At 38.9% G+C, this 13,402-nt stretch overlaps 1 protein-coding gene across 37 annotated transcripts in view; it reads left to right on the top strand.

Moving 5' to 3' along the window:
* ADAM22 (ADAM metallopeptidase domain 22) overlaps positions 1-13,402 on the top strand; it is a 279,921-nt gene that overhangs the window by 132,640 nt on the left and 133,879 nt on the right. The gene's annotated exons all lie outside the window — the stretch shown is intronic.

Raw genomic sequence — 13,402 nt, 5'->3', positions numbered from 1 at the left:
CCACCTTCTGAAGTCTAATTCCGTCATTTCGTCACAGTCATTCTCCATCCAGCTTTGTTCCCTTGCTGTTGAGGAGTTTTGGTCCTTTCTAGGAGGCGAGGTGTTCTGGTTTTGGGGGTTTTCCTCCTTTTTGCGCTGGTTTTTTCCCATATTTGTGGATTTATCCACCTGTCGTCTGTGTAGTTGCTGAGTTTTCGATTGGGTCTCTGAGTGGACACCCAGATTGTTGATGATGAAGTATTTCTGTTACTTGGTTTTCCTCTACCAGTCTAGCACCTCCACTGTATGACTGCTGAGGTCTGCTCCAGGCCCTGCTTGTCTGGGGTGCACCTATAGCAGCTGCGGAACAGTGAGGGATGCTACCAGTTTCTTTTTCTGCTATCTTTGTCCCAGAATGATGCCTGCCAAATGTCAGTCTTTTGGATATAGAGGGGTCAGGGAGCTGCTTGCGGAGACAGTCTGTACTTTGTAGGAGCTCAAGTGCTGAGCTGTGAGCTCTGTTGTTCATTCAGGGTTGTTAGGCTGCTATGTTTAATTCTGCTGCAACATAACTCATAAAAAAACCCTTTTTTTCTCAGATGCTCTGTCTGGCGGGGGTTGGGGCTTTCCTTGTGAGTTTCCATTGTGCTGTTGTGCCCAGCTAGGAGGCAGTCTAGTCACTATTTGCCTGCCGAGGCTCTGCCCTGCTGGTGTGAGGTTCGCCCTGTTGCTGTAGGCTGTGCCTTTCTGCTGCGGTCTTCGCCCTGCTGCCATGGGCTATGCCCTGTGGCGGAGTCTCTCTGTTGTAGTGAGTTGCCTCGGCAACGGCAGGCTGCATCAGCAATGGGCGTGTACCTCAGTATGGGCGGTTTGCCTTGGTAATGGCGGACGCCCCTCCCCCACGGAGCTGCGGCCTCAGGGAACCCCTCCAAGGGGAGCGTTTGGAATCGCAGTTTTGTTTGTCCCACTGCGCTACCCCAAACGCTGTCACCCTGGAATCTCCTGGGCTGGCTCACTGTCCAAGTCCCGTTCAGTCTCAAGTTCAGCCCTCCCAAGTCTCAGGTTGCCGGCCCAACAGGGCACCCGGACGAGCGTGCTTTGTACGGACCCCTGTGTAGCGCCGCCACAGCGCGGGCCTCCGCCGCACTGGCTGCCGGCTGCGCCAGCCAAAACCTCTGCCTGGCGTCCCGCGTCTCCTCTATACCTAGGAATTTTTCCGTTCTGTGGGCAACAAAGATCCGTCTGGAAATGCGGCCCTGACTCACCCCTTCCACGCATTGACCACGAGCTTCAATCCTGGGTTGTTCTCACAGCGCCATCTTGAGTCCTCTCCGAGGGCTGTCATCTTAAGCCAGGAAGGAAGCTCTCACCATAGGCCCATCTTGCTGGGACCCTGATCTCAGATTTCCAGCAATGGACACCACTGCGCAGGTCACGCCACGGCGTGCCGCCTTCTGGGGACTGCAGTCCACAGCGGCTGAGGCGAGAAGGTGCAGACCGACTTCTGAGCTGGATGCTGTTGGAATTAGATTTCTACTGGGCAGGCCTGGAGTGAACCAGAGACTAATCATCATTAGAAGAGAGGGATAATTGCTGCAACCCTCTGCCCGGTCCTGGCAGCAGTTCTGAAGTTTTTAACCTTAAATCATCCATGATGGTCAAAATCAACTTCTTCCAAACTCACATTTATGTTGATACTTTTACTTCCTCTTTTGAATCATGGATGTTCTTAATGGCATCTAGAATGATGAAGGTTTTCAATTTACTTTGCCAAGGTCCGTCAGAGGAATCACTATCTATGGCAACAATAGCCTTACAAAATGTATTTCTTAAATAATAAGACTTGAAGTTGAAATTAATTCTTGATTTATGGACTGCAGAATGGATGTAGTGTTAGAAGGCATGAAAACAACATTAATTTCCTTGTACATCTTCATCAGAGCCCTTAGGTGACTAAGTGCATTATCATTGAAAAGTAGTATTTTGAAAGAAGTATTTTTTCCTGAGTAATAGGTCTCAATGATGGTCTGAAAATATTTAGTAAACCACATAGTCAAAAGATATACTGTCATCCAGGCTTTGTTGTTGCATTTATAGAGCACAGGCAGAGTAGATTTAGGAGAATTCTTAGGGGCCTTAGGATTCTCAGAATGGTGAGTATTGGCTTAAACTTAAAGTCACCAGCTGCATTAGCCCTAAACAAGAATATCAACCTTTCTCTCTCTCCCTCTCTCTCTCTTTTTTTTTTTTTTTTTGAGACCGTCTCACTTTGTGGCCCCAACTGGAGTATGGTGACACAATCACTGCTCACTGCAACCAAGACCTCCTGGGCTGAAGCGATCAATTCACCTAGCTTCCCAAATAGCTTGGACTACAGGCATGCATTACGATACCTGGCTACTTTTTAGAATTTTTTGTAGAGACAGGGTCCTATTGTGTGGCCCAGGCTGGTCTCAAACTCCTGAACTCATGCCATCCTCTTGCCTTGGCCTCCTGAAGTACTGAAATTACAGGCGTGAGCCACTGCATCTGACCCTTTCTTTTGAAGCTTTGAAACCAGGCATTGGCTTCTCTTCTCTGACCAGGAGGCGTCTTCTTCCAATAAAAGGCTGTTTTGTTTGCATTGAAAATCTGTTGTATGGTGTAGCCACCTTCATCAATTATCTTACTTAGATCTTCTAGATAAAGTGTGGTAGCTTCTCCATCAGCGCTTGCTGCTTTACGTTGTACTTTTGTATTGTGAAGACTGCTTCCTTCTTTAAACCTCATAAACCAGCCTCTGCTAGCTTCAAACATTTCTTCTGCAGCTTCTTCATGTCTATCAGCCTTCATATGGTTAAAGAGACTTAGGGCCTTATTCTGGATTAGGTTTTGGCTTAAGGGAATGTGTGGCTAGTTTGATCGTCTATCTAGACCACTGAAACTTTCTTCATATCAGCAATAAGGCTGTTTTGCTTTTTCATCATTCATGTGTTCAGTAGAACAGCACTTTTACTCTTCAAGAACTTTTCCTTTGCATTTACAGCTTGGCTAACTGTTTGGCCTAAGAGATTTAGTTTTTGACTTATCTTGGCTTTCAACATGCCCTCCTCACTAAACTTAATTGTGTCTAGCTTTTGATTTAAAGTAAGAGACATGCAGCTCTTCCTTTACTTAGACACTTAGAAGCCATTGTAGGGCTATTAATTAACCTCATTTCCATATTGTTTTGTCTCAGGGGATAGGGATGCCTGTGGAGAGGGAGAGAGAATGAGCTCTATAATCAGGCTGTCTGAATTTGAATCCTTGCTGTAGCACTTACTACCTGCATACTCTTGAGTAAATTACCTTTCTGTTCTTCAGTTTTCTCATCTATATGGAGATACTAATCATACCTACCACTTTAGTCTATCCCTGCTACTATAACAAAGTACCAGAGACTGAATAATTTATAAATCATAGAATTTTTTTTCTTACAGTTCTGGAGCCTGAAAAGTTCAAGATCAAGGCACTGATAGTCAGTGTCTGGTAAGGGCTCATTCACTGCTTCCAAGATGATGCCTTGGTGCTGTGTCCTCCAGAAGTGACAAATGCTTTGTTTTCACATGGCAGGCGGGATGGGAGGGCAAAAGGGACTAACTTTCTCAAGATTTTATGAAGGCACTAATCTGTTCTGTGAGGGCAGAGCTTTCATGACCCAATAACCTCCCAAAGGCCTTACCTCTTAATATCATCACCTTGAGGGTTAAGTTCCAGTGTAAAAACTTGGGAAGGATGCATACATTCAAACCACAGCACCTACTTAGCATGTTGCTGTGTGGATCAAATGAGTTAATGCATGCAAAACCATTACATCAGCAGAAATGGTATTATTAGTCATAGTAATAGTAGTAGTAGTGGCAGCAGAGGTAATAGAAGTAGGTGCTCGAAATTGCTATTATTTCTATTATGGCTATTATTTTTAAAATTGAAAAATAATGCAGAAGTTTAATACTTTTTTGAGAAATTTTGTGATAAATATCCAGAAGAAACTGTTTAAAATAACAAACCAAAAAGAAAACAATTTTTAATGACCTGTAGTGCCACCACTCAAAGATCAAATTTTTAAACATGTGAGTGTATTTTTTCCTTGTGCATTGTTTCATTTATATAATTGTTATATTCTCTCTATAATTTTATGTTCTTCTTTTGTTCTTTAACATAAAGAACCATATTACCCATTAATACAAATTCTAAAGACTTTTTATTGACTTCATTCTTTTCCACTAAATGTATGGAAAATATTTTGTTTAACCAATTATCTATTTTATGTATTTAGTTTGCTTTGTGAATAACATTGGGTGATGGCTTTCTAAAACACATTTCAAAATTTAATTTTCTTATTAGAAATTCAATACATACTGGTTTTAGAAATTTTAAGGTGCCAAAATAATCAGTAAAATTAACGTAACAGTAATCTCACTACCAAGAGATAAGCATTGCTCACTATTATCTTTTTTTGTGACAATATTTATATATGTTTTCTTTTGCAAAATGTAGAACTTTTCTTGTAGATGTTATGATCACCTTTTGCTGTCTTCTATGGCATGTTAGTGTCAGCAGAGTGTTTAATTGTACATTTTTGGATCTTATTTTTTAAATTGCTTTAAAATTTTTCAGTGTTTCACACTGAAAATGTATTGAACATCTTTACAGCTAAACATCTATTTTAAAATTATTCAAAATTATTAGAAACAGAATTGCAGGTTCAAAAGGTATACATTTAATATGTATTGTCAAATTTCCCTCCATGAAAATTTTACAAATCTCTATGCTCACAGCCTTGTCAACACTAGGTTTTCTGATACTATTTTTTTTACCTTCATAAAATGTCTTCTATGCTTAGAGTTATTTTTCTTCATTAGATTCTTAGGTACAAAGAATATTAGAAATTTAAGACTTCTACTGTTTTGAAAAATTGCTTTCTCAAAAGAGGAGTGTAGGAGAATTAAGCAAGATCAGGTCAAGCAAGAGCAGGAGCCCAAGTTTGGACATGCTAAGTGTGATGCTTATTTAATAAGTAAGACATGTTGAGTTATATAGTTGGATATATGATTCCAGTGTTTAGAGAATTCTAAGCTGGATATATAAATCGAAGAGACATCAGCATATAGCTGTTAATTAAGAGAAAACATTAGATGAAATCACCGAGGAAGAGAGTGTCAAAAGAAAAGAGGAAGATCAAATACTGATCCCTGTGGGTACTACAATGTTTAGGGACTGTAGCGATGGGAAGACACCTGCAAAGGAGACAGAAGCAGCAGCAAGAGAAAGGAGAGAAGCCAGGATTTTGTGGTTTCTGGTAGGAAATTGAAGGAAATGTTTTCAAGAGGAGGGGTGATCAACTGTGTCAAATGCTTCTTATTCATCAAGTAAGATGAAGACTGAGAATTAACTGTTAGATTTAACAATATAGAGGTAGTTAATTAGTAGCCATGGAAGTACAGGTTTGGTGAAGTGGTGTGGTGAAAACCAGATTAGATGGGATCTAATTTTCAAGTGATTAATATTATAAAAATTACAATCTTTAAGGAATATAAATAATTGATTTGAATGATGCCCAGTAATTCAACTTTTTTTAGTACCCCAAATCCCCATTTTTAGGGTGCTCATAGGAAGTCCAAGTAAATTTTGAAGTAAGTCTGGCAATTTTGTCCTTAAAAAACTACAAAACATTAGTCTTTTACTTGACTGTAATGGAGAGAAACATGTCTCCCTCTGTTGATTATTTGCAGTAAGATTCACCAGGGACTCATTTGAATTGTTTTGCTGTAGTGTGTTCCCTAGTACCTTGGCTTTTAAAGGGGTATTGAGCTGCAATGATCAGGTATGCCAACAGGTCATTATATGTTAATAGAGTTTTACTAGCCTTGTTTATTTGGTTATACTTTCATGTCTTGGTAACTTTTCTTTGTATCAGAATAAACCTAGAAGATTCCAATTTGGTGGGTCTGAGGGTGAATAGGCATTATTTTTTTGTTAAATCTGATTCTGCTGCAAAGCTAGGCTCAGAAAACTTTTCTTTACTAGGAACAGCATTCTATAAGTAAGAGCTAACATTAATGATAGTGCCAGGCTCAACTTTTACTTAATCACATTTATTGTTAAGTGCCCTAGTCTTAATATACACATTTAAAGCTCCCTGATAATTTCCATCAGATTGTGAGTTCTTCAATAAAATGTAGCAAAAATAGCCTCACTTTTAGACACAAGGTTACACAGAAAATTTCTTTTATGTGCATAAGCAAGAAAGGAATTATATTTACAAATTAGAAAACTAATCAAGTAAAACTTTCATCCAAAAATCAGATATTGAATAAACTTTTCATTCCCTTTTGTAGTTTTCTTTTAATTTAAACAACATAAACATTTTAAATACCACTCATTACATGCTGAGGGTATAGATAACAGTTTTGGCACTAAAAGAAAAACTGAGGAATGGATGGTTAATTCTCAGTGATATTCATCTTCTATAGTGAGGATTTTCTAGTATATCAAAGGATCTGGAGGTTCGTGCATGGCTAGAGAGAGTAAGAAAATAAAGAAGATGAAATGGAGGTGTTTGGGAGGGATTCATAGAACGGAGAGAATGGGAAGAATGTTTTCTTTTAAAAACCTTTCTAAGCTCATAATTTGTTATTCTTCTTAAATGAAATAACGAAATTTGGATCCCTAAAGCCTCCATTTTTCCAGTTCTATTCTTCTGGAGAGCTTTTCACAGTTTAAAGACCTTATGAAATCTTTGATTTTTGATTGTGATCTGTAGGCTTTTCTTATTTTCACTGGTTGGATTATATCATATTTGAAGTCTTATTATTCTTTTATACTGTGTAAAATAAGTTACTTTTAATATTTGATGACTGCATTAAGAAAAAAATGGTAGTTTTGTGCAGCATAATAATCATTGAATATTAGAATAAGAGGCATAGTCAGCTTGTTACAGTATATTATCTTTATAGTTTATTTTATTTTGCATAATTTTGTAGTCAGCTGGGCAAGGTGCACTTTATGTAGTATCAGCTGGGATGCTTTTATATCTGGAAGATGCAAAATGGCGTCAATCACATGTTTGGAAATTGGTGTCAGTGTTGGGTTGGAATTCACTGAGTCTGTCAACTAGCTATGTGATTCTCCTCCCCATGGTCTTTTTATGTGGTTACTTGGGCTTCCTGATAGCATGGTGGCTGGATTCAAAGGAGAGTTCTGCCTATATGAAAATGGAATCTGCAGAACTTAGATGTTACTCAGAGCTGTAGTTTGAATGTTTGTCACCTCTAAATCTCATGTTGAAATTTAATTGCCATTTTAACAGTATAAAGAGGTGGGACTCTTTAAAGATGATTAGGCCATGAGGGCTGGCTGCACTCACAGGCCTGGGATTGGTGCCTTATAAAAGTGTGAGTTTGATTCCCTCTGGCTTCTGTGTGTGCTTTCTCCTGCTGTCTCTCTGGCTCGCTCTCACCCTCTCTTGCCTTCTCTCACCCTCCCTCCCTCTTCCTCCCTCTCCCTATCTCTTTTGCTCTCCTCTCCCTTTCTCCTTCCTCCTTTTGTTTTTCCCTTTCTCCTTCTCTCCCTTTTTTCTCTTTCTCTGTCCTTTCTTCCTCTACCATATCATAACAATAAAAAGGCCCTCACAAGTTGCTGGCACATTAATATTGGACTTCCCAGCCTCTGGAACTGTGAGCCAATATATTTCTGTTCATTATACATTACCTAGTCTGTGATATTCTGTTTATAGCAGCACAAAACAAAGTAAGACACACAATATCACTTGTCTCATATTTTTCACAGGGCCAGCTCATATTCCAAGGGAGAAGAAATGATTTCCACTTTGCCATTAGAAGAGTGACAACTTGTAGCCTTCTTTAATCAACCACAGTTTGGCCACAAATTATTTGTATTTATCACATATGCGTAATGCACTGAATTCTTCCACACACCCCTGAAAAATCTTATTCCATTATAGTATCAGGTTCAAATGCAAGGTTCAGGTTCTCATCATCTGAATCAGGTCCAGGTATAGATACGGTTTCTTAGGTGAGGTAGCAGAGGTATAGACACTTGAACTAAAAAGATAACCTAATAAGATAAAGGATAAATAGGGGCAGGATGACTGCGATAGGCACTCCTGTTCAAAAAGTGGGGAATAGCTACTTGGCAGTCACTGGTCTATTGAATTTCTGATATCGAATCAGATATGTCACTGGTTTTGCCAGCTTTGACAGAAGGGAATGTATGTTGATTAAGGTTCTGCTTTGCTTCCTGGGAGCAGTCCTTTGCAGTTCTTGGGTTCACCCTCTGAATCAACATTTTTTTTTTTTTTAATAAGAAATGTGTCAGGCTTTAAGCTAACTATCTAGGTCTGTTTCCTCACTATAAAAAGTTTGAACTGACTGTCCATTTTGGTCCAAGCTGGTGTGGTTCCAGTGATATAATTCTCTTAAGAACTTCATAGGTTTCATATGAATCTCACTGGCATTTACCCCATTAGACAAAACCATATCCACAGATCTTTTTGAGATAGGCCCCTCTCTACTGTGACTTAAGATGCTATGGGGGAGGCTGAGGCGGGTGGATCACGAGGTCAAGAGATCGGGACCATCCTGGTCAACATGGTGAAATCCCGTCTCTACTAAAAATACAAAATTTTAGCTGGGCATGGTGGCGCGTGCCTGTAATCCTAGCTACTCAGGAGGCTGAGGCAGGAGAATTGCCTGAATCCAGGAGGTGGAGGTTGCGGTGAGCCGAGATCGCGCCACTGCACTCCAGCCTGGGTAACAAGAGCGAAACTCCGTCTCAAAAAAAAAAAAAAAGATGCTATGGGACAATGCCCTGAAGATTCACACTAACCTTTTTGTTTAGGTGAGAATGTGTATGAGAACCTATAAGATTCTTAGAAACTCTTTAGTGTAGCTGAGGCCCTTAATAGTTCTTGAAACTGTTTTACATAGATGATTTGGTCAAGGTGAAACCTTTAATCTTTCTGAGGTTTTATCAAAGGGTTTTAAAACTACACCATTGACTTACTCTTGACCTTGAGGTTATACCTTCTGGCAGTACGTTGGATTAGATCTATGCTCTGAGGCTGTTTCTTTGAAAATCTATTGCACATTCAAGTTTCTTTGTGCATTTGTTTGCTTCTTATGCAAGCAAGCATCATTTCAGAAGCATGTGATTTCGTTTTTTCTATTATTGGTGATGTTAACCATGATCACTTGGTTAAGGTGATGTCCCAGTTTTTTTTTTCACTGTCAGGTTATTACTAGGATACATTTTGAATGTAGAGTTGAATGTTTGAATTTGACTGAGAGAATTATGCATTAGACATGTTGAATTTGAGGTGCCTGTTTGACATCCTAGTAGAGACTGGTTCAGAAACAGGGGTACTGGTAGCTTGGAAAGATGAGGTAGCCCTGTTTTCATTTTCTCAGAGAATGCAAAAGTGAGGTTATCTGAAGGGAGTAATAATGAGGGAGCACGTTGGAGATGTGAAGAGAGAGCCTTAGAAGAGTCTTCTCAGAGTATTGACTGGAAAAGTGTAGTGGTCTTAAGGGCAGTGTTGTGATGAGGGACCATTTGACAGCTGTGGTCCTAACCAGCCTGTGACCATTCAAGATGTTCTGCTTCTTGGAGTGAGACTTTGATTAGTAGAAGGAGTTTTACTGCGATTGAGGTTTGGTCAAGCAAGTACAGTGGAGGGAGGTATAAATTGGTTTAGAGTGTGTGCAGGGAGGTGATTTATCAGGACAGATCATAGAATATAAACTGGATTAAGTGGACAAGAGGGAGGTGAGGAGAGTGAAAAAGTGGAGATAGGATCAGTGGTTAAAGTCACAAAACAGTGAGAGAGGGGGAGTTCTGGAGAAAAACAGATAGATATGAGATGATGAATAGGGTATGTGAATGATTCAAATCAGGATTTGGGATGCATTTTCATCTATGTTCTGGTTTAATACCATACCAGCTTTATGAAGTGATTTTTGTTTTTTACTTTCTCCATTTTAGGCAGAAGCAAATTATGTTGATCAAGATTAAGCAACTTGGCTAAGGTAGTAAATGGCAGAGTTTGGATGGAAAATTAAAATATTTATTTTTGTTTTTAACTCCCAAACCTTTGTGTAATACTATACCAGCTGTCTCTGATTCATGACAGTTGCCCACTAGACAAAGGGTAATCATTATTATGACCGAAAATGTTTCCATTATATTTGTTTTGCTTTTTTAGGCTTATTATGGCATACAAATAAAGAAAAGGCCTGAAAACATTTCTAACTTTATAAACATCTACTTACTTTGCAGAATAAGTGGCCTTTAGAATTTGGTTGAAAATGAAATTTACTTTTATTTTTCAAAGTTCACAAACAAGCATTCACACTTCAGTATTAAGCTGGTAGCATGGAGTGAATTGTACCTGATCCATTTGCATTAACGTAAAATTTCCTTTATGTTAAGGAGATCTTCCATTTCCCTACCCTTAAAATGATTTAAGCAGATCCCTATATAATGATAAACGATGATGTTTCTAAGGAAAATAACTTAAGGTAATCTGATTATCTCTACTACAGGAAGCTTCAAGAAAATTTACTTAGGTAGTAAAGATTTTATGGTTTAGTAGAGGGAAAAGCGAAACTTTAAATTTAAGGTTTCTCACCCTAATCATTAAAATAACAATATTTAGCAGACTTTCACATTATGCAAACAAACAAAACCAAATTGTATGGGCTGTTTTTGGTTTAAATTACATGGAGCACTTTCCAGCAATACTTGTATATAGAGGATTGATTGAAATAGCTGCATAATTCCTGAGCAGAGGGCTTTTCTTTGCTGTAATTACATTCATGCAGTGACTCATATTTTCTTAATGCCTAGATTTTATAATTCAAAGGGAAATGTTCCCTTGAAATTTGAAAACCTGGAAGATTCAAAAGTAGTTTTTAAAAATTTTTTATTATTATTACTGCTTCTATTCCTACACCACAACTAGTATTCCTCTGAAGAGTATTTGACTTAGGTGATTTTAATTTCACTCACGCTGGCTCCAACAGTGGGTTTGATTCGTGACAGTGAAAGAGCAAGGATCCCAAAGATGTCTAGTTACAGGGATAGGCTGTTATGCATTCAGGGACTTCAGCAGTGGAGATTTGGGGCCTTTGCTTTGGTATTTACCACTGTACAGCTCAGTTTCTTTTAAGTGTCAGTTTACTTTTGACTTTCTCTTTCCTTCATCAGCTGAATGATTGTTTTTCTGATTTTGAGTTCAGATTCCCAGGAGAGGGAAGCTGGCTGGCTCTGCTGATAAACATGCCTGTATGATAATGTTTCTTTCCTACTACTGGGGAAGTTTTTCAGACTGATAGCAAGGTTGGAGGACAGTTGCTATCCTGTCCAAGCCAAGGTTTGCAAACACCTGGCTAGTATCTCTCCTGTTTGGGGTAACAGGGTGTGATGCAAATGCTGGAGCAATTACCAGTTTTGCCTGAGGCAGGTCTTTCCTGTGCAATTTCACATTTTTAAGTCCTTGGAAATTTGTGAAACATAATATACTCATGATGAAGGGGGAAAAAAGACAATTTTCGGTTGGATGTACAACAGCTACTTTCTTCACCACTCTCCTTTCCACCAATATTGTTCACTTGTCTCTAAATAATCATGATGGTCAAGGGAGGCCTGGCAGGAGAATCTTGATTGTTCAAAGACAAATGTTCTTGTCAGAGGATTGGTTTAGGAGTGGCCATGTAATGTAATTCTGGCTAAAGATACTTGAGATGATGAATGCTAAAAGCTATTTTTGAAAGGGCTTGTTCACTTTTTAAAATAAATACAAGGCTTTTTTTTTTTTTTTTATCTTGGAATAATGTATTTTTCATAAGATGCTGAGAATTATAGCCATCATGTCAGGGTGATGAGAGGAGTCAACTAAGAGAGCCCTCTACCATGCTGATGGCAGAGCAGAAAGTTGAACACGCCCTTCATCTCATTAATGGCACTGAGCCACCACACGAACCAACCCTGGAACTGCCCTCATGTCAGGTAGGAAGTTGCTTTGATGCAATGGTAGCCTCCAAGTATGCTACCAGGTAAACTATCCTAGAGGGGAGGGAACTAAAAGCTCCCACAGACTAAATTCCAGTCCTCAAATCACATAATTCACTAAATTAATTTAAGTGCTCACTGAGAGACAAGAGGAAAGATTGATAAGTTGGTACACCTGGGTTAGGGTTAGGTGCAAGTAGGGCGGAGGGGCCATGCCATCTAATCATGGGGAACATAGTGTTCATACTTCTTCATATGCCTTCCCTGCTGATGGTATGGTTACAAGGACCAGAGTTGAGGTTTGGGCAGGCCTCAAAGATAGCAGTTGTCCCAAGCTAATAACACCTGCTCAAGTGTCTGAGAGACAATGGAACAAGTATGCGTGGTCAGTGGCTATGGCTTGCCAGTTAGCTTCACAAACAGTCATGAGTTCTGTTGTGTTTATTGGACAGAGAACAAATGGGGCAAGAATGAGTATCAGCCGTTGTTCTTAACCAGGGTGGTTTTGCCCCCAGTGTACATTTAGCAATGTCTGGAGACATTTTTAATGGTCATGACTGGTATATGTAAGATATTCTACTGGCATCTATCAGGTAGAAGTCAGGGATGCTCAGTGTGCTACAGTGAACAAGACAGCCTCCCAAGACAAAGAATTATCTGGCCCAAAGTATCAATTATGTTGAAGTTGTGAAACCCCCTCATGAATATTAAGAGCATATGTATATTTAGTGTATCCTGGATATTTAGTGCCTCTTGTATATTTAATGTATGCTGAATATTTATTACTTATACTTCAAGAGTAATTGGCATTTCTTGATCTTGCAGCCCTTTCTGTCAGTGTGTAACACCTACACAGTCTTCTTCTTATACTTTATATATCTCTGAATTCTGCTCATGTCTTGCCAGCAAAATATGTACTAAAAATATCTTAAAAGGGGTTGCCTTTTAAGATATTTTTAAAACCTCAAATTTGTTTATAAACCTCAAATTTGTTTGTATAGCCTCAAATTTGTTTGAATAGCCTCAAAATTATACTATCCCTGGAATTTCAAAGAAGAAATACTATGGTAAATGTCCTGATTGTTTCAAATATACTTTTTGTTATGTTTTCTACAGCTTGCAGCTGAGAGCATGCTAGCTGATTCTCACATAAAGTCAATAAGAACATCTATTCTAAAGACAGATGAAGCATTGACTTAGACTATAATGATAAGTTTCCTAAATAGTAATAAAAGCATCAGATAGTGCAGGATTATGGTGCCTGCATTAATGTAATTCTTGTTTGATGGTTCTGTTTCCATTTCAAGGAATTGTAGGCATGGTGCTTATGATGATGAGCCTGTGTGCTCAAAAATTCACATATTTAAATGAC

This window comes from Callithrix jacchus, chromosome 11 (genome assembly GCF_049354715.1).
Source record: "Callithrix jacchus isolate 240 chromosome 11, calJac240_pri, whole genome shotgun sequence".
NCBI classification, from domain to species: Eukaryota; Metazoa; Chordata; class Mammalia; order Primates; family Cebidae; genus Callithrix; species Callithrix jacchus.
The sequence above is the reverse complement of the archived record's forward strand: the minus strand, read 5'-3'. Positions and strand labels throughout refer to the sequence as shown.